Source organism: Agelaius phoeniceus, chromosome 1 (genome assembly GCF_051311805.1).
Source record: "Agelaius phoeniceus isolate bAgePho1 chromosome 1, bAgePho1.hap1, whole genome shotgun sequence".
Classification (NCBI taxonomy): domain Eukaryota; kingdom Metazoa; phylum Chordata; class Aves; order Passeriformes; family Icteridae; genus Agelaius; species Agelaius phoeniceus.
The window spans coordinates 84,270,785-84,293,603 of record NC_135265.1 but is presented as its reverse complement, the minus strand read 5'-3'; the positions used below and the strand labels follow the sequence as shown (position 1 = coordinate 84,293,603).

Genomic DNA, 22,819 nt, shown 5'->3' with positions numbered 1-22,819 from the left:
TCTGAAATCATATTTATGTCCTTATAATCAAAATTTTTCTTATTAGCAGCACTTTTCTTGTTCTACCATTATTTTTTATAACTTTGTAAATACAGAGAGGGAGAAATCTTTGTCATTTTTAGTCGTCAGATAGCAGACAGACAGCACCCATTAGGGTCCAAGTCTATACTCAAGTATGCTGCTGCTGCTGAGAGCAGGACTTGACCTTTTCAAAGTACATGTCTGTGGTTTTCTTTTTCTTAGTTTAAGAGTGAGAGAGGAGGACAGGAGCACACTGAACACTTGTCAAGAAGATGGCATGATTTTGGATAGACAGAGAAGGTATCAGATTAGAGAATAATAAAATTACACTTGAAATAGGAAATGGATTGACTAGACTGCATGCAATAATTCTGTACCAGAGACTTAATATGAAAGTGAGTTAGCATTAGGAAAATTTCAGGGAAATGTTTCCACGAAGCACACTGATGTAGCCATGCATATACCTAGCACACAAATTGATGAAAAATGTCAAATCTTAAGTTTATCACAGAATTATTGCCACATGTTGGGAACCCTCTAAACATGGACAAAGAATCATGTTTATGGAAGGGACATTTTTTATTCAAGGTTCAAGGTGGAAGTTTTCCATAAATCAAGCATACCAGGGAGCTAAAGGAAGAGAATTTGTATATTGAAATTTACATAAACCCACCTATCTAATCATTGTCTCCTGCCTAATGCATTGACATTTAGCTTGTGCAACCATATGCAATACTTGTTTACTGTACCTATGTGGGCCTCTTCTGGTGGTCTCAGGACATCAAACTGTGCAGCAAATAAGACATGATCTGCAGCTCCACACGTCTTAAACAATTACCAAGCAGGATATAAAATACAAAAGCTTTCCATAAGCATGAAGCATCACATGCTGAACATACCTGGTAATATCTACTTGCATTCAAAAGAGGGAATAAAGGTGTGAATGACACTATCAGCTTCCATCTACAAAAAAGGTCAACGGAAGGGACGAAGAGTTCTGCTTATAGACATCAGGATGAATCCAAAAGATGGACAGATCATAGGTGGATTCATGCAAAAAGGAAATCTGTTAAACAGAACAAACACAGCTGATTTTCTGTCTCACTGACTTACAAACAGGTGGATTATTAAATAATAAAGTAATAAACAGTCAATACTGGTTAATTTGTTTGCTGTGGGGGTTTTTTTGTTTCTTTGGGGATCTTGTTTGTTTCTTTGGGGTTTTTGTTGGTTTTCACTTTTAATTACCACAGAACTTTCAACCATTTCCTCAGAATATGAAAACTTTCTTGAGGTTAATTGGTTTGGTGAGAACCAGATGTTAAATGAGAGGCATATTATTTCCTCCTCCTTTGAGAAAATCACATCTAAGTTGTCACAGACATATTTTTATGAAAATCCTTTCCTTAAGATTTTTCCTCCTGAAAAGCTTAGAGGCTTCAGGAACAAAATGTAAGCAATTATTATCTGCTGCTGTGGAATGCAACAGGTGCGTCTGTGATTGGTCTCGTCTGCTTGTTTGTAATTAATGGCCAATCACAGCAGAGCTGACTCGGACAGAGAGTCTGAGGCAGCTGCCTTTGTTATCATTCTTTGCTTTCTATTCTTAGCTTAGCTAGCCTTCTGAGAACCTTTTTCTTCTATTCTTTTTAGTATATTTTTAATGTAATATCTATCATAAAATAATAAATCAAGCCTTCTGAAATATAGAGTCAACATTCTCATCTCTTCCCTCATCCAAAGACCCCTGTAAACACCGTCACATAAGTGCTATATTTCTAGATCAAAAAGAATCCAGTTCACTCCTTCAGTGTGAAAAAAAAAATCAGAAATCAGCAGTAGAATTTAGATTTATTGAAAGATTGGAGAAACCTTAAAGGCATATTTGTGCTTTGGATGCATCTGAAAGAAAAAATTCCAGCTACTAAATGGTCATCACAAATTGCCTTCAATGGTATTAAGGCCACAAAATTTCATATTTTTTCTGTCCCTCTCTCTCACACAGAAGCCATTATTATTTCATATTTTCAGCTTTACATTTGGACTAGACTTCATATGTGCTGGACTGAGCCCACTTAATGACTTTAATGAAATTTTTCTAAATTTCCGTTCATATGAGTGAAAACAGACTCTAAACCAGCCTGGACTTTTGATACAGCAAACAGGCTACCTGTAGGTGAACTTGTGCCCCTTAGGTATAAAGTAGCTGTATTACACCTTCTGTCTATGGAAGGTATTAGTGAAAGTGGGACATTTATAATCACTGTACAATTTTTACAGTCCTGCTGTGCTTGATAAGAAATTATCTGGAAGAACACACCTGATAACCAAACCTCAAATGAAATCTTGAGCATGTGGAATAAAGTGTAATCCATTCTAAATTCCCATTGCTGCCCTTCTCCATTATTTTGCACTTGCTATAACCCCACATCCGTGCTTGTCATCTGTTTCTTTTGCCTCCGTGGAGCAGACATCATAGTGGGACTATTTCACTGTAGCTGAATTTAAAAATAGATTAACATCCTAGGCCTTGAGATATATTTTATCCAGAATTTTCCAGTTAACCTGTGGGTCACACAAAAAGCCTACAGTCTGGGTGCCCTGAGTAATATATCATTCAAATGCTGCAAGGCTTAATTAATTACTGATTATAAACTGCTCAGGGTGTTCAGATGAAGAGTACTGTATAATTACTTGGATTTACCATTGTGTTTATTGATGATAACTGTGTTTTCCTTCTCTCTTATGGAAAAGAAAACACAACTAATGATTTCAAACTTGAATTTCTGGCTATGAAGATGGAGACTTTGTTTTTTTTAATTTTCTCCTATCTACTGCCAAGTTTCAAAATATATTTTTCTTCACTAGAGACTTATGAAAGATTTGATTCACAGGAAAACCAAGGGATTTGGCCCAGCATGGGGTTAGGAAAGGCAGGTGCCACTTTACTAACCATATCTTCTTTTATGACCAAGTGACCTGCCCTAGTGGATGAGGGAAAGGTTGTGTATGTAGTCTTCCTGAATTTCAGCAAAGCCTTTTATACTGTCTCCCACAGCATTCTCCTGGAGAACCTGTGAGTGCACAGCTTGGACAGGTGTGCTCTTTGCTGGGTTAAAAAACTGGCTGGATGGCTGAGCCTGGAGAGTGGTGAGGAATGGTAAGACATCGATTTGGCATCTGCTTGCTAGTGGGGTTCCTCAAGGCTGAGCACTGAGGTCAGTCTTGTTTAACAACATCATCCATGATCAAGATGAGGGGATTGAGTACTCCCTCAGTAAATGCATGGATGACTTTATTGGGTGGAAGTGTTGAACTGCTGGAGGGTAGGGAAGCTCTGCAGAGAGAGAGAGAGAGACCTAGGCAGACTGGATCAATGGGGCTGTGGAAAATTAAATAAAGTTCAACAAGGGCAAGTGCCAGGTTCTGCATTTCAGCCACAGTAACCCCATGCAGGCTGGGGAAAGGGTGGCCAGAAAGTGGTGTAGGAGAGGGACCTGGGGGTTCTGGTCAGCAGCAGCTAAGCATGAGCCAGCATGTGCCCAAGTGGCAAAGAAGGCTGGGGGCATCCCAGCTTGCATCAGGAATAGTGTGGCCAGCTACTGTTGTACAAGGACAGTGATTGTCCCCATGTACTTGGCACTGGTGAGCTGCATCTCCAATCCTATGCTCAGTTTGGGGCCACTCAGTACAAGAAAGACATTGAGCAACAGGACAAGAAGAAATAGTCAATAGTCCTAAGCTATGCTAGGAGAGGTTCAGGTTGGACATCAGGAAAAATTTCTTCACTGAAAGAAGAAGAAAGGTGGTTAAGCCTTGGAACAAGCTGTCCAGGGAAGTGGTAGAATCACAAAGCCTGGAAGTGTTCAAGAAAGACTGGATGTGGCACTTAGTAGTATGGTTTAGTTGACATGGTGATGTTTGGTCAAAGGTTAGACTTGATCTTGCAGGTCTTTTCCAACCTTAGTGCTTCTATTGATACTGATAGCTCACACACAGTAGTTTTCCTTTAATCATCTGAGCTGTCTATGCACAGTGGCAGCAAATACCCCAAAGTGGGCCGTCAAGAGTGCAGCTGTATCAAAACCTGGTAACATAGCAACCTTGGCAGCTGAAAATGTAGACGTGTCTCTGTCACAAGTCTGTAAATTATGACTGCACTCCAACAGAACTGAGATCAGGGGTGCACCAAATGAGAAACAAATGAGTTGGAAGCTGTAACTTGGAGATCATATTTCTTTTTTATTGAAGGAAAGTTAAATTTTGTTTTACTACTGTGGTGGGTTGACCCTGGGTGAATGCCAGGTGCCCACCAAAGCTGGTCTACCATTCCATTCCTCAGTTTGGCAGGGGAGAGAAAATATTACAAAAGGCTCATGGGTTAAGTTAAGGCAGGGAGAGGTCACTCAGTAGGCACCATCACAATCAAAAGACACTTCACCTGGGGGATTAGTTCAACCTATTACTGATCAAATCAAAGCAGGAATATGAGAAAACTAAATGTTAAAAAGATCTTCCCCCCATCCTTACCTTCTTCCAGGACTCAACTTTCTATTTGCTCTCCCTCCTTCCCCCAGATGGCATAGCAGAATGGTGGATGGGGGCTGCAGTTGGTTCATCACATGTTGTCTCTGATGTGCCTTTCTCCTCAGTGGGAGGAGTTCTCACATCCTCCTCTGCTCCAGATGGGGTGTCTTCCAGAGGATGCAGTCCTTCAGGAGCAGGCTGCTCCAGTGTAGGTCCCCTGTGAGGTCACAAGTCCTGCCAGCAAACCTGCTACTCCCTGGTCTACAGATCTTGCCATGAATCTGCTCCAGCTCAGGCTTCCCATGGAGTCACATCCTTCTTCAAGCATCCACCTTCTCCAGTGTGGGTTCCTCCAAGCTGCAGGTGGATCTCTGCTCTACCATGGACATCCATGGGCTGCAGGGGCACAACTCCCTCACCATGGCCTTCACTTTGGGCTGCAGAGGAATCTGCTCTGGTGCCTGGGGCACTTCCTTCCTCTCTTTTACTGGACCTTGCTGTCCTTTTAAAATTCAACACTGTATTCCTTGCCTCTAAATACTGCCCCGAATAAAAAAAAAATAAAATTCTTTGAGACACAAAAAAAAGGATTCATTAGATAGAAGTAAGTATCCTTGTTAGCCAGTTTTTTCCGATAGTCCAAACTGATTTGAGAAAACATAATGAAAGAGATCATATTTTGAAGTACCTTTTCTGCCTATAAACGGACCTTAAACCCTTTCTATAAGACTTTATATTTTATTTGCATGAAGAAGAACTTCATATTAAAATTCCATTTTTCCCTAAATATTTAATGCATAGATTAGCTAATTAATCTGCTTATTGCAGGATTCTGCGGCTAGTAATATTTATATGGTTTCAAATTGAATGCTCAAGTTCATGAAAAAAATCCACTGATAACTATTAAATGTAAAGATACCACCTTTGGCTCAAATATGAGCTGCAAATTGATGGAGGCTGGGAGAATATCAGCATGTAGTTTGCTTAATTTTATCCGCTTCCCCAGAAGTCTCATGTTGGGTGCTGCCAGAGTCTGTGAATTCTACTGGATTTTTCTTCCATAAAGCCAAGTTTTTTCTTCTGGCTTTGTGGTTATTCCAGGCAGAGTCCATATGGTTACTTGCCTTGCTACAGGAGAGTAAAGCTTAAGTCTAGTGCTCAGCATTGTTTAGAAGATCTGTTCCAACAGATTTACAACACAACCTTTAAGCTACCTGAACTGTCTGTCTCTAGCTTAGCCTGAGTGCAGCTATTCCTAAAATGGCATCTCACCCCTCACTACTTTCTTTTCTTAAAGGGAGTATGAGGTCAGCTTAATTTGCTGGCCTCCACCTTGTGTAATGCTGTGCAAGCAGCTTTTGTGAAGTACTGTGCCATAGCTAGGAGTAGAGGTAAAATAACAATATTTCAATGTTAGCTCCTGGAGTATATATATACTTAAGTCTGGAAGAAGGAAATTTGAAAATCAATGTGCCATTTAATTGCTTTTATTTCCTCAAATGACTGACCAATGAAAAAGCTATTTTGTTTTTAATGTGGGTTTTGGTGAACCATATCCTGAAACAGAAAGAAAGAAAAAAATCACAGGATTGTAATTTTCTCTCCCTCTGGCTTTGCATTGCTCTGGGATGACTAAGTTTTGTAGCATCCAAATTGTTGAAGTGATTGCATGAAATACGACATTTGAAACCTCTTAAGTAGTTGTAAATCGAAGCTGTCCCATATTTTACAGTATATCTATTTAAGAAAATCATATGTATATAGTATCTTTCAACCTAAATGATATAATAAAATTTTAGAAACTGGATTTGTTTCCATCAACATTGAGATTCAGTCATCTCTGAGAGGTTAAGAAGCTGGCAAAACAGCAACTTCAGCTATCACAGGAGCAAACTCACACACTGGCTAGGACTGTTAAGGCAAATATTCCCATCAGAGCAACTGTCACATCATTTTCATCCACTGAGAATGGTGGTTTTTTTTGATATCTTGTCTCTTTTTCTTTCCTTATACTGTAACATTATGTCATACAATCTGTGTTTTTTATCTAAACCAGATAAAGTAATGATCTCCTTCCAAGCAAGTGAATTTGCCAAAGTGTATTGTGATCTAGTGGCAAAGGAAAATCTTGGATAAATGCATGCCTCAGTCTTCTGCATATCCTATTCCTTCCTGCCGCTGGATTTTTCTGAGATTTGAGGAATTATTTGAGGCTCTTTCTCTGCACATGCAGAATTCATGTCTCATCTCTGTCTTTTCTCCCCTCTTTGGGGTAAACAGAGCCAAATAGGACAACACACAGACCAAAACTGCCCCTTTTTACAACATCCGTTAAATGATACAATTATACGTACAGACCAAGCAATCGCAAAGCCTGCAACAAAGAACAGGCATAGACATGTCAGGCAGTTCATTCATCTTATTCTTTGATGTGAAAAAATTGAGTGGTTGTAAAGAATGAACTGTGATTAAAATGAAATAAAACTTGAGTTTACTAGATCTGAATAGTCACATAAGTGCTTCCACTTGTTTAAATGCCCTCAGTCAGCAGCATTGATTTGTACAAGCTCTACAACAAAATACATTATATTTGACATGAGTTTTTCAATATTTTTTAAAAAATCCTCTAAAAAGATGTTGCAGACAGCATGCAGTGATTTTGCCTTGCTAAGTCCAGAATTTTTCAAGGTTAATAGCACAAATAATTTTTCATCCATTGAATTTAGTGTTAAAGAAGAGAATTGCATTGTCTGATACCTGTCATTCAATATTTGTTGTTCTCCTGTTTAAGATATTTCAGTCTCTCTAATAGGAGCACAAACAAACTATCAGATTCAGAGGATCACACCATGCATAGCAATTAGTGAAAATACAATATATAATAAATTCATAGTCAGGCATAGCTTTTATGAATTGTCTAACAAATGCAGTTACAGAAATTTGTGAATTTTCTCCTTGTTTGAACAATTCATGAATTGTTAAAGATGACAAAATTACTCATACAAGGGTCTGCTAGAAAAGTTAGTCCAAAACCTATGGTCAGGCATAATTTCAAATGAGGTTGTCTATAATCCATATGATTGTAGGAATGTTTCAGATACAGTATAAGCTAGTAAGGTAATCATCCATTTAATCTAGTTTCTATGCATATACACCTGCACACCACTAAGCTAACATTTACTTCTCTGTCCTGATACTGCTAGGGCATTGTGTCAATTTAGGAGAGCTTATAGTATACAGAACTGTTGAAAAGCTGCTTTATGAATAGGCCAGGTATGTATTAGGAGATATTTAACACTACAGCTGAAAGGTGACTTTCAAAAATTTTCTTGGCCTGGAGCACCAGTGAATGCAGGCTTTTCAATTAAACCTTGTTTTTCTTGGTGTTTATCAACATAACTTTGCTTGGCAATTCCTCAGTTGGGATTGAAGGACTCTGGACATGACTTTCCTGTGAGATGTTCGAGTGACAAATGCTTCCACATTCTACTGACGTCCACGTCCTCACCATCTTCTCTGGGGTGGAACTCGTGACTTCTGCATCTTCCACAACATCCTGACAGCTTCAGTGACTTACTCCCCTGCATCCAGCCTTTAGGAGCTGAAATTGAGCATGACCTGCAAGCTGCCACTGCATGAGGTAGTGTCAGCCTCCCTTCTCCCAAATAATTTGTGAAGATTTCAACCTCAGTTCTGCAGCTTCTCAGGTTATAGTAAAATTTTAACAGAGGAATTACTTTGTTGCTCCTTGTCCTGCACAGTGGGTGGTACCTCGATGACTTTTAAACTTTTAGACCGCTGTCTGAAAACTCAGGCTGCTTATGGTTACAAAAAATATCTGTTTACTATTTTATGTAACTGAACATTTATATGCCATATAACATTTCTACTGTCATGTATTGTAGGGTTCATTCTGTCTTTTAGAATAAATGTAAATAAAATGACTAAGTTCATATACTTTCCCATTTCAAATGAGTATGGATTTATGAAATATTCTAGTGGAAGGCAACCCTGCCAGTAGCAGGGAGTTGGAATTATGACCTTTAGGGTCCTTTCCAACCCAAATCATTCCGGGATTCTACATTTTCTGCAGAAAATTTTCATTTTCTGTCAAAACTGCAATGATTTTCTCACCACTTACACATTCAGGTTATTTTTTTTTTCTATTACTCTTAGCATGTTCTTGCTCCTTGAGATGGTTGAATTTTCTAACAACACACATTTCTTAAAAATATTAATCCAAAGATGAACCCTTAGTGGTTAGGATTGCTGTATCATTTGTAGTTGTATACTTGCTCAGATTTCTTATGGGTTTGCTGTGAGTTTTTCTCTGGGATCTCATCCATATTTTCGTATTTTCATCTGTTATCACTTTATAGTTTGGTGTGTCTTTTACCTGATTTTTTCTATTGATTTTCTAAATCAGAGCTCTCTTGAGTTTGCAGTCTTGCTTTCTGTCTGATGTTTGCTTGAATAAATTCTGTACATGCAGTGAAGAATATTTCTTTCAACATAGCAATGTTTTTGGTACCCTTGAGGATGTTTTCAAGTGTGGATCTTGTGATTAAACGTGTGAGCACAGGAACCCAAACTTTTCAAACAGAGCATATTGTGAATATTTCAAGTGACGGATATTTTCCAGTGCTTATGATATTATAATTGAATGTATTTATAATTTAGAGGAAAAAATCTGTTAAAAAAATACACATAAAGAGGTTTAAATTCATGAAAGAATTTAATAAGTAAGTGAAAGTTACACTATACAATTTTAATCTGTTATGAGAGGGATATTCAGGCTTTTTTGTTGGCAGAAACCTAAATATCTTTTTGAAAAGCACTTTTCATCATAAGGCTTATCATTTTAATATCAAAGATCTGATGGTTTTCGACATCAGTTCACAACAATTTTATTTTCCTTCCAGGGTGGCTTAACTTTTATTCCTAAATATACTTCTAGTTCTTTTATAAGGGAACAGTGCTGAGCATATTGACATTTCTCATCCTATACCCTCCGTTTTAGACTCCCTGACTTCTTCCTGTCTCTGTGCTGTGTCCAATGAATCAGTCACAGTGCTGATGCTCAGCAGGAGAGAGGCTGACTTTGTGATGTGGGGCAGGGGAGTGCTGACACTGTGAACACAAGGAAGCTTGGTGGGCTACTGTTGTCACTAGGTTCTTTATTGCCCTGATCAATGAGTCCATCTCCATGATGGGAGGATTTGCATGGAAAGACAGCTTCATTTTATTTGGATTTTTTTGAAGTGGATTTTTTTTTGTGTTCACAGATTATGTCAGGTAAAAAAAAAAAGGGTCTGAAGTTCAGCCTCTTGCTGCAGTTGTAATCCTTTGTCTCTCTGTTGAAAATGCCGTCCAGGATGTCAGCTACAACAAGGGTATCTGTCTGCAAGGTAGTTGGAAACCATCAAATGAGATTTGAGGCAGAGACCTTCAAAATGTCAGATTCTCTACATTACCAGAATGCCAACAGACCTCTGTGCATCCAGTTGTATGTGACTTATGTCACAGAGTGTCACAGGTTAGCATCAATGTGGATGGATGTGGATATCAAAAACAGTTGACCATAATGTCCCTGAGGAAAAAAGAAAACAGGCCTTGAAAATATAATAAAAATCCTATTCCATACATCAGGGAGAACAGCAGACTACTTGCAGTCAGGTGTGTGGTCCTTGAACTGGTGGCTAAGAAAATAATGAAATCTGTCCTTTTGATTAATATTGCGTATGAAACAATATATTGGAGACAAAAACACAGCAGTTTTCTTCATTACTTAACATTTTTATGTGCATTTACTTCTGGCATATGGTACTAATCTGACAGTTTTTAGAAGATGAAACCTTGTTCAGGATCTAGCTGGAATCACCTCTAGCCTTTGAGAAAACAGTCACCACATGTATCCTGTAATCCTCACCTTCTCAAATATGCAGACATTTCACCAGGAGAGAGTTATTGGAAAAAAAAAGCATGACGTGAAAGAAAATAAGCAATTTTTGTATCTTGTGTGCTTTATGTTGTTCATCCAGTGATTTATGAAGTGCTACACTTGATCTATCCCAGTTCAATACAGAGAAGAATTGGCCTCTCTCTCTCCAACCTCACTTTCAGACTTCAGCCTTGCTCCTAAGCACAGCATACCAACCAAGGTGGTGAGCCTTGCTGCAAGGAGGCTGGACATGGTGCTGTGTGATGTGCCAGCCTTCAGTCTTGATTTCCTGAGTAGGTCTATTGGCTCAACAGGTCTCTGTGCTTTCCAATTTCATTTGACAGTCACATCATCCCTGCAATCCCCTGATCCTCTAGCATTTTGTGATAAGCTTTAAGTCCTGCATAGTACATGAGCTCATTGACAAAATGAGAGAGGAATGAGGAGGATTATTCATTGTTCCTATTAAATGTAAATCCTTTCAACAATAGCTTAGCAGAAAAGCAGTGTTACTTCACAGGGAAGTTTACTTTGGACAGATGGCCTTAAAAAGGCTGCACTTTAGTCTTTAACTATGCTGAACAATACCATTCCCTTATTTTCTCCTCTCTTTTGCTCATGCTTAAGGACCCTGTTTATTCTAAGGAAAGCAGTAGTACTATGCTGGTTTTGCACTGTGGTGACTAAACTACCCAAACTGCCAAGGCTTTGCATCAGGAGAGGCAACAGAGAGGCTTGGAAAAGTATGGGGATTGTGTGACACAGACACAGGTACCAGTAACTCTACAACCACAGTGTGATAGGCTGCTCCCACAAGGAATGCCCCCAGGAAGAAATCAACCCTTGTGGTTCTGCTCTCTAAGTATGACAAGTGCTCTGACCATTCAATTTGAAGTCATACTCTGGGAAGCACTTTAAAATCAATTCCTTACTAGTCTTCAAAGCCCCCAAAATAAACCTGGTAAGACAACTATATCATACCTGAAGAAAAGATGATTGCTCTCTCACATTGGAAAATCATGCACACATTAGCTAGAAAATGAGGGCAGAATTTTAAGATAGGGATCCTACAAACCTTTGAAATTACCTTCATTATAGCTAGGAAAGAGTAACTACAGAATGCTACATATGGACTTTAGTTACAGTTTTCTTCTCATTCTTCCTGACTATAGAGAGAAATGGGTTCTTTTTATTAGCATTTTCCCTTGACATGAGCTGGACTGAGTGATCAAATAGTTGTTTCCATTTATGACTGAGTCTATAACTAAAATTTTTTTGGGGTAGGAAAGTAAGGAGAACATCAAAATGTACCTCACAGAAAATTATAATATAATTTTATATTATAATAGCCGTGTATAAAATGTAACAATGCAATATTTTCAATAAATTTCTACTAGTGTATTTCAGAAAGAAAGCTTGCTGGTTGATTGCAATTTAAAGCAGACCCAAATACTGACTGAGATGTAATGCTGTGATTTCATTAGCAGGTGGGAGAGGAGGTTAATGGTAGCTGGTGCACTGAGCTTGATTTCCTGACTCAGCTAAAGACTTCCTCTCTTGCTGTTTTACATAACCTCTCATCCTTATTTCCGACATTCTTTTAAAAAGTGGGCCAAAGGAACACATAATAAAAGCGGTAATTTCCTCTCTATTCAATGAGATTGACAGCTTTTGCAAAACTCTGTAATTATCAATATTTTGCTGTACCATGCTTGCTACCAAATTTAAAACATTCTCCACCATCACCAGATATTTCCAAATCTGTTTCAAAATCCCGTGTGAATCTATGGTTAAAGAAATGGAAGTTCTAGTAGCTCTTACCTAAAGAAGGCTTTGCAAAATATTTCCCACAAGAATCTAGAAATCGACCCAAGCTTGAATAATTTTCCAGGTTTGAAATACAGGGTGGAACAATCACATCTGACTCCTTCAGTTTATAAGTTTCACAACTTTCCCATTATTTGGGGCTTATTAGGGTGAACAACTACAAGTTTCCAGTTAATTTGCATACAGAAATGTGTAAGAGTCACACAGTCAGATGCCAGCAATGAAATGTGAAGCTGTGTAAAACTCATTGTATCACATGGTTTGAAACTCAAGCCTATAGTTATATTAATGAAAAAAATTGCTTTCCTTGTTTCTTTGTGTGACCTTTTCAAGTGGGATGATTCTCTACCATGCATCAAATGTCACAGTGTATTGAAAGACCAAAAATAATTGTCATTCACAAAGGTACTTAAGAACACATCTTTAATGGGACTGTGCACCTGTTTCAGGCTGTACATGTGCCTAAATACTGAACTGAATCCAGGCCCTGAGGAGGAAAATAAATCCCAGCTGCTCAGACCCTAATTTTCTTCCTTTATTTTGAAAGTTGAGCAATTGAGAATTGATAAAGTAGCATTTAAAGGGAAAAGGCCTGCGTATGATTTATAAGGTTTTCTAAAAGATGCATTAGAAAGCATTATGGGATGCAATTAATCAGTGCCTGGATTACTCAAGATACTGAATGCTTTTCTCTTTTCTACTTTCAGCAAGTAAGAGAATAGATCAGGTATAAGTATGGCACATTTTTCTAACTGATGGCACAATTTTCTAGCACCTTTCCTTGATTTATACTCCTGTGTTTATCCAATTTCCTTTATAACATCATCCAAAGCAGAAACATTAGGTACTTGCTATTTAACCTCTATGATACCTTCAGAAATTGGCAGAACAAAGTGGACTCATATTCTTATTGTTGCTTTAGATGACAATTTGGCAGAACTGAAGGACTGCAACATTCAATTTATTCACTGTTGTTACCATAAAGATATGGACAGTACATTTTTTTCCTTAGAAGAAATATTTTCCTTGCTAGCAAGAAAGGTCACCTAAAAAAAGGCCTCCTGTTTCCAGTAAGATAAATAGGAATTTTGATACTGCCATGCAATGCAAAGAACACTAGTTCCTAGTTCATGAATTTCCTGGTATTGGACTGAGCTGTGCAAGAGTCTGGGAACTGCTGGCCAATGTAACTTATAATTTATTTAGCAAACTATAGAAATTTATACTGGAGAAAACAAATTCTATTCCCTAGCTGTAGCATTTCTGGTTATGTCACAGCCAGTGCAGAGATTTCTCTGTAGTCTGTCCCTCACAACTTCAGTTCCCAATAAAAACAAATAACCAACTGACAAAAAGCTCACTGTGAGCACTAAAGAGCTGGGGTTTCCACAGGATCAGCCAAATGTTCATGCTTATTTCACAAACTAATTTTTCCTTTCCCTATCAGAGAAATATATTTGATGGCAACATTGCATAACACATAGCATGTCAGAAATACCTTGCAAAGACTTGTCCAGTCTCAAGTCTTGTCTTTGTTTTAAAGATGACTCAAGTTACTGGCTGGAGGTGGGTCCTAGCTATGATGCATGCAACCTTGAAAATACATCTCTTTTACTTGGTGTGTTGGCCTGTCCAGGGACACAAGATGAATTTTGATCTCACCATAGAGATCTGTGGCTTTTTAAAAGCCACAGTAAATGTCAATGCAGACAAAAGTTATCAAATTCTATTAGACTCCTAATGCCTTCTCACAACTCCCAAGTGTATCCAACAGGACAGAAAATTTTTGAACTGTCCTAGCACAAAGAAATTTCTAATGTAGAACAACACATTGTTGCAACAATAAAGATGATGAGCTGTGTCAGAAGGTCTTACAGCTGTAAGTGAGCTAGTGACACTGCTTTTTACCTTTTAGTTCAAGTACCGTCTCATTCAGACAGGTTACCTTGAGAACATATGCAGAAAAGACAGAGCCTCAGAGACATATTTTGAGAAAGGTAGAATATGTTGAACCTTGCAGTCACATTTTACAGCAGTGGTGACTCTACAGCAACAGTACATAGGAAACATAGATGTGTTAAACCTAGGCTTACCTGACAAAGTAGGAATGATACAAAATTGTTATCTCTCACTCCCAATAGCCTTATACACACATCTCCCTGAGCGTAAGCCAAACACCACAGAAGCCAAAGAGAGTTCCTTTGATGCAAGGGAGTTGTGCATTGGGTCCAAAAGAACAATTTCTGGGAATCCAATGCGATTGATATCTATTAGTTTTGAATTTATTATTCTGTTCTATTATATTCACAACTGGAATAAAAGTTACATGATATTTAAAAAAAATAAAAATGCAATATGTTTTTTTGCCTTTGGTGCTTTGGGTATATCTAGACTTTTTCTTCTGACTATGAGGGCTAAATCCACCAATATTTGTAAGACCCCCAATTAAACTGACAACACTTGAACAGAAAATCTCCAATGAGAGTTACTCAAAGAAAGTAACAGAGATTTGGTTAGTACAGGTGGCCAGTATTTTGGACTGACCTATGGGAAATTCAGTTTTCTATTATTACTAAATACAGTGGAGGCAATCTTCTGGCTCTCAGAGTTAAGTAGTGCTACTGCTAGGGAACCCATAAAATGTCTTTTAAACATGTTCCCAGAATCAAATTTGCACTAGCAGTTAAATGTAATTTACTCAAAAATATGAATAAAACTTCAATAAATAAAAGGTGATATACCACACTTTGTACTATTGGTGAGGAGGCTCACTAAGACAAGACATACGAGAACGGAATAGTAAGATCATACACACTGGATAAGGTGTCATTCTCACTTAATGAATAATTTTAGCAAATAGGAACTTCTTGCTGACATGACATAGCTGCCCTTCACTGCAGAAGAACTTTCATGAATATATCTTGGTTTGTTTTTTTTCCATCCCTCCATGAGCTGGTAATTGCAGCTTGAAAACTTTCTAATCTCAGTCCCAAAAGGATATAGAATAATTTAAGGGATTTATGCAAGTTAAGCCTGGCACAACAGTAAATAGCCTTGCAGGCATGGGAGAAAAATAATAGATTTGTCCCTTCAAAGCTCTTGCTTCCTCATGAGAAAATTTAGGATCATGGAAAAAACCTCATGCCAGATCTTTCTAAACATTCACAAAATTCTAAAGAAGGGAATGTAGCAGTCTTCCCAGAAAGATATGAGCATTACCAGAGAAGTCCATAGCACACTTCCAGAAGCAGGCCAATTCTTATGTTCTGACAGACTTTGTTTCTCTGCTTCACTAGTCCAGGGATGAAATGAGAAAGGTTCATTCTCTGCGTGCCTGGGCTTGTCCAAGCTCTAGAAGAAGCTGAGCATAACAGTAGCAGCAGCATACGATAATGTACATTTTTGTGATAGACTGTCTTTTGTCATGTTCTATATAATGCAGGAGCAGAAGGGCACCCTGCCTGGTTTATCTGCATCTGTGCCAGATTTGCTGGTAGAGCTTGTGCAGCCAGGGGATGCAATTTTGCTCCTTTCCCAGTCTTATAGTGAGGGTAGCAATATCTTGTAATATATTTAACTTCAGGGAGTGTTTTTTAATTTCCTGTTTTAGTATTTGGCTCTTTTCTGGGTCAGAATGAAAGATATCACTACCTCATTACTGTATGTTTTTGCAGAAAGGAAATAGTTCCCCTAGCAGGCATTACAAATACCCCTATAAAATGTAGTCCAGTGTTGTGAACGGGTTTTGAAAAGCAAAAGCTACTGAATTTCAGGTTACTGTGATACAACAAAAAATCATATTGCAAGAACACTCAATAAATTATTGCATCTCTTATAGTACTTCTATGATCATGATAAGCTATTTGTCTTACAATAACCTTCAAGTCATGCTGTGCTTATAGCACTCTGTTATCAGAAGTCCAGAGTTTGGATTGATGTAATTTGACATGGTTCTGATGAGATTCTGGGAATCTAATGTGACAAATAGACATGAACAACACAACCCTTCCAGCTAACTTGGTTTGAAAAGGACTAACTAGAGAAAATAAATATCTTGGAACATAAATGATACATTCAAAAAAGAAATAAGTAGCCTAGCTGAAAATCATCTCTATTAAATAATGTATGAAAAAGTCAAAATTCAAAAATGCTATTGATAATATATGAATCCTGTGTCTATATATGAGATATGTGATAATAAATATCAGTATAAGAATTAACACCAAGTTAAAATACAAAGCTAACATCATACTAACTATGTATGTATGTATAAACCCAGAATATTAACTCTGTTTTGGACAATAACACCAAACTTTGAAACTGCTATTTTCTCTAAAATAAATAAACATATTATAAACTGTTTGGTATAATAAATATCTACCCTTAGATGGAATTGCTATTACCAACTTTGAAAATATTTTCTAAAGAGATCTCTTGAGGGAAACAGACTTAAACTACAATTCTGCACATAAACACAGTAACGTTACCCTTGTTTAAATTACCACTTGTAAACCTAATGGCAGAGTGAATTTCTATGCCTTTAATCTCCAGAAAAATAAATGTTATTGTACTAAGTGTGTCCTAAAAACTCTGCTTTCACTGAAGCAAAAATATTCTTACTGCTTATGATGACATAGATAACCTTAAAAATAGAACATTTTCCTGCAGAAAGAATCCATTCATCTCAAGAAGTGGTTAACTCTGCAGATATATTGGTGGCAGTTTGGATGTCTCTATTTTTAATTAAATATTGAAGGATTAAAATATAATGTGTTATTTTCTATGTACTGATATCTGTGTGCTTTCCAAATAAATTTTTGTATACTCACACATGATGAACGACTCTATTGTTCTCCAATTCACTCTCTTAATATCTTTTGTATTGGTGGTATGCATTGCTAAAGCATATCTGTAATATTTTGAAAATGGGAAACACCAGAATAAGAAATAGAGTGAAATAAAATATAGCAAAGGACAGAATTCTGCTCCTGATATCTCCTCCTATTTGAAGTCCTTTGCAGATTATGTACATATATATTCACATCTACATCTATTCACACATGCATATGTATATATATATATATGTACACATACATATAGACATAAGTATATATAGATAGTTGCAAGCAATGCTGTGTTAAGATTAAGAGATGTTTCTGCCCAAATTAAGGTGCAAACAAGACCATATGGCAAATTCAACAGTATGGATTTTATTTAACAGTACATATGAGGTAGAGAGATAGAAACAAACAGGAAGAGAGCGGCAAAGGGGAAGATAAGGAGAAAAAGATACAGAGAGAGATTAAGCAGAAGATATCATCAGCACATGGATTTCTGTGGCACCCTGCTGGTCCTTCTTCACCCTGGTCTTCTTTGTGGTGGGGGTCCCAGAATCATTCTTCACGTTTATACACTCCAAGTCCTGGGTATCCACAGGGCATAGATGTTGTTCCCATTATTTGAGATAGTGTGTGCATAAACACTTGCTTCCTCCCCACTTCCCACTGCCTGCCATGGTGGGAATTTTTTGTCTAGAAGCTAATCAAACCTTTACCTCTATTAGGTCAAGTATTAGCTCCTTCCTGGTGTGGCATCTGTGCTTATCTCAAGTTCCATTGTGGTGACTTATGGGAGCAGTGTTTTGAGACACATAACTGCATTCTTTAAGTCTTCACAGGTTATAACTCTAGGACTAAAAGAAAGCTAAAGAAACTGCCACAGAAGATCCACTGCTTGGCAGCATAGCATACCTAGGACAAGGTTTAGACCTCCATTTAATTCAGTCAAAAGCTTAAGGAGCGTGTAGCTCAATGCACTTTCTGAAAAGCTCTTTAGCTTCCTCTTCACTGGTGACTGCACATACTCTAGTAGGAGGGTGTATTGGGTCTGGCTGGGCTGCAGTTCCTTTTCCCACAGCAGCCCTTCCAGTGCTGTGCTTGGCATTGATGGCTATAAAGGTGTTGATGACACCCCAGTGTTGGGGCTCCTGCTGAGCAGGGCTGGCACAGCACTGGGGGTGTCTCTCAAACCTTCTGCCCTCCCATCCATAGGCTGGGCGGGGCAAGATCTAGGGGACATTGCTAGGCCAGCTATGACTGCCACCCAAAGTGACCAAAGGGACATTCCATACCATGTGACATCTGCTCAGATATAAAAGCTAAAGAAAGGAGGAGGAAACAGTGGGGCATCTGTTATTTACAATGTTTGCCTGCCAGAGCGACTGCTATGCATGTTGAAGCCCTGCTTGCTGGGAAGGGGCTGGAAATTGCTTGCTGATGGGAGGTGGAAAACAAAATTATTGGCTTTTTCTCCTTGCTTGTGCACATGGAAAACGTAACTTTTGCTTTGGTAAACTGCCTTAACTCAACCTACAAGTAATTTTTCACCTTATTCTTTCTCCCCTGCCTAGATAAGAAGAGCATCTTTTTGGGTACCTGGCATCTAGCCAGGGGCAACCTGCCACAGGGGGACATGAGTATCTTATTTTAAACAAATGAAGTGCAGACTTTTGTGGCTTCACAGAACTATTCAGCCTCAGAACAGCTAAGGAAATGAGCAAAATACTTTATTTATTACACATGTAATTAATTTTCTCATTTGGTATATAACTGATTTTTTTCAGGATTTAAGTTGTATTGACAGGACAAGCAAAAAACATAGTGACCTGGCTGGAAAAAGTAAATGACAAACAATATTTATCGCCTCCAATAATCAGTTATTCATTTGATGAGATGAGGTACAAGAATGAGCAATAATGGAGGAAAAATCAAACAAAGACATGACTGTGAAAGACAAAGTCCGAGTGAATCTTATTACAAGTGGCACTACCACTTCTCTATAAACTATAAAACATTTACCACAAGATTACAGATTTAAGGTTCTATTCCCTTGTATGTCACTTTTTCACAACTGACCATTTTATTAAATTTTGGAGTTTTATTCTCAAACAATTCTTCATCCAAGACACCAAAAAGAACAAATGGCACAGGTTCAAGACTTACAGACTGATGAAGATTCAGAAAATTTCATATTCGAAAGCCTGCACAATCATGCTTTCAATTCTCCTTTCCTACTTTAGTTAGTAACAACCACTGGCAAAAAGAAGAAAGGGTGTGGCTAACATTAAACTGTAGTTCAAATACTATTGGATATTTTTGGAGGGGTCAGAGTCAAGAAATTTCAAGATGTAAAAGTTCCAATTGTTTTTATGCCAATAAATAACTGCCTAATATCAAGTTAAAGAAGGACTGTAGGTACATTTAGAGGGGGGGTGGGTTGGTTGTTTGTTTTTGTGTTTTTTTCTGAGTGGCATCAAATGCTAATTTTAAGATAGACTTTTTTTCCCCCACCACTTTTTCTTTAAATGCTTTTGCCACAGTACTTGATATAGATGGCTGTGCTTACAAAGACGAAATGAAAGTGGTCATCAGAATGTATATTGTGACAGGCAGAGGCCTAACAGGAATACTCTGCTATAGAAGTAAAAATTGTAATATTTCCAGATGGTAAGCAGTGTTCTTCTTCAATACATTTTAAATAAGTCTGAAATGAGTTATCTTCTCTCAAGAGAACCTTGCACACAGTAAACTTCCAAAACTTCCCTGAGTGTAGCACCTACAGCAAAAACATTTACTCAGAAATGAGAGAAAAATGTATGTAACCTTTAGAAGAAACATAGTAAAAACATTATGAATTTATAACATGCATTATTCAATAAAAAAAATTCCAGCTCTCCAAATGGTAAAAATCTCCAGTCCACTCTGCAGCTGAAGCATATTTCATTTATAGGGTTAGTGAAGTTGTTAAAATATCTTGTTCTCTTATCAAAATTATATACTTCAGGTGAAAACATTTTCAAAAATTATTTTTAGAATACAGAATGTAAGTTCTAAACTTGGGAATACTGCATACCTGTTGATAATAGAACAATTTGACAAAAAATCTAAGGTGTTGATCAGATTATTCTACCTTTTTTATTTAACCTTGTGTGTGCACTAGTGGAGTGAGAGACAATACAAGGCTTCAAGATTATGAGATTGAATATAGTCTGTTAGATGGATCCCACAAGCATCCTCCCTTTTTTCATTTTAATGATTCATACATTTCAATGCATGAACATGGAAGCAAATATTTCAAGGAAAAATACTTAATTATATGGTGTTATGTGCTTACAGAAACTTGTCAGGCTGCTTGACTTCATTATTACAATTGTCCTGCCCTGACACACTTTTAGTTCACTCTTTGACAGGGTGTTTCATGTTTATGATGCTCTCTTTAGGCAACTCCTAGCCTGAGCTTAGACCAAACCACCTATTCAATTCCATCTTCCTGGAAGATTTTGTCTCAGGATGCAAAGTGCTGGAGGTCAAGGTTGGATTACTGTGTGGGAACAAGAGAATATTCCTTGTTCAGGTCATCTGTGGCTTGATATCTAGGATAAAGTGGTGGGTTAGTACAGCAGATGCCAAAGTTTTTAAATACAGATACATTTCTAAAGCTGCTGGTCAAATACAGGAATGATTTTGGAGTCAGTAGAAAATCACACATGCAAAAAAACTAATCCAAATCTGTCTCTTCAAAGCAGTGTTCCATCACAAATTACTTGTCTTAAATATGAAAATGACATAAAGTGTTCAGTTCACAGGATAATACTACAAAACACTCTGAAATTAGGAAATCTGAAAGAGAAAGACAAATCACATGGAACTACATAAATATTCACCAGAAAAAAAACATGGGGTGTATTTGATTGTCTAGAGTTGAGGAGTAAAGCAAAACTCAGAATAAGGGACTGCTGAGTAGCTGTTGGAGCGAAGAAACGGATCATAGCCAAAACTGATCAATAATGGTGTTAGTAAAATTGCTTCATACTTTTCTAATGTTCCTCATAAGTCTTTCTTGCCATCAATTATGTTTTTGACAAAATCAGAGCCATAAACATGAACATTTCTTCTGATAGACATCTCCATTTGACTAGTGTTGTGAGATATATAACATTGTTATATAAAACGTATGTCCTAATAGCATTATTATATAAATACAACTTGAATGGAAAGTATTCAAGTACTCAAAATAATTCTACAACCTCAGGAGTAAAAGAACCCAAACAACCAACTCACAATATTTTTGTTTATGCCTATACATTTAATTTTAAAATCAAATTGAGAAGAAACAATTTAGCTACATCTGTTGGGGAAATCTTTGGGAAATCTAATCAAAGATGAATTCTGGATTAAGAAAGCCTCATTGCTTGCCTGTTGAAGACCTTTTTTCTGGCAGATCACACATCTAGCAGTGGGCAAAACAGATACCTCTTTCAATTTGTATTTTTCCTGCTGTCTTGGAATACAATGTAGAAGTCCCTGAGATGAAATGCAAAAGCAACATTTATTAGAATTTTCAGCATTGAAAACCCATGCCTAGATATGGAGAACAAGGAGAAAGACTGACTAAGTCAGATGGGGTTGGAGCCCAGTGGATGAACCCTCAGAATGAGGTGAAGGCTGCCTATCATGCAGTTAAAGACAGCTTCTTATAGTATATGCAAAAGGACGCAAATTTATATTGCTCTAAAAATCTTAATTATGTCACTGCCAAACTCAAATACTTATCTTCTGCTCGAGTTTTTAGTCTTATTGTTAAATGAAGAGTCTGAGTTAACTAAGCTGTTATTTTTGCTTGACTGCAATTCACTGCTCTCTGCACAGGCAAAAACCTTTTGTTTAGGGCTGAAGATGCCAAGTTAGCTGCTGATAACTGAACTTGCAGGGGGCTGTGGAAATTGTCACTGATGCCAAGAAAGACCAGAGTAACAGCATGATGCTGAACTTTCTGACAAGAACTGCAATGAAATGACTGCACATCAATGAGTCTATAGCAATGAAATGAGCCGCAACAAGAAACATTTTTCAGAAAGGAAAACTACCTTTCATTCAGGAATATCTAAAATGGCACTGTTTGAAAACACATCCTGTGTTTTTAGTATGGAAATTTTATTGATAACAAATTTCTTTCTGCTGACACCTTAATTTTCTTTAAAAGCTGGCAGTTCTTTGGCAGTTCTTATTTTTTATGCCAAGCTATTTCAGAAGAACAAAGAATTCAGCTCAAGGCATTTTTTAAAAATTTGACAGCTCTTCCAGATTTTATTTCTTTGACAATTTATAAACTAGTGACCCAGTAATAAGAGGCACTATGGAACAAGGCAGCTCTGACAAAGTACGCATGATGTTTGAATCTTCTGTAAAAGATATTTTGAAATATTATATTGCTGCTGCATTTCATTTTGAAGCATTTTATTAGTTTCCCTACAAATGCAAACCTACGTCATCTGACTTGAACAATCATATATGGTAGACTACATAAAAGAATTTTCTCCCTTTTCTTATCTTTTGCTTGCCCATAAATTTGATACTGCAGAATGAGATGTGAATGCACTTTATTTTGAAACACAAGATTTTTTTCTTATTTTGAAATTAAAATAAATTAGATACAAGTTTTCAT

At 37.4% G+C, this 22,819-nt stretch overlaps 1 long non-coding RNA gene across 1 annotated transcript in view; it reads right to left on the bottom strand.

The window, feature by feature from the left end:
* Nucleotides 1–22,819, bottom strand: part of LOC143695870 (uncharacterized) — a 77,604-nt gene that overhangs the window by 9,744 nt on the left and 45,041 nt on the right. The window contains exon 4 of the long non-coding RNA XR_013185350.1: nucleotides 921–1,087. This is a non-coding gene — a long non-coding RNA (uncharacterized LOC143695870). The remainder of the gene's footprint in view (nucleotides 1–920; nucleotides 1,088–22,819) is intronic.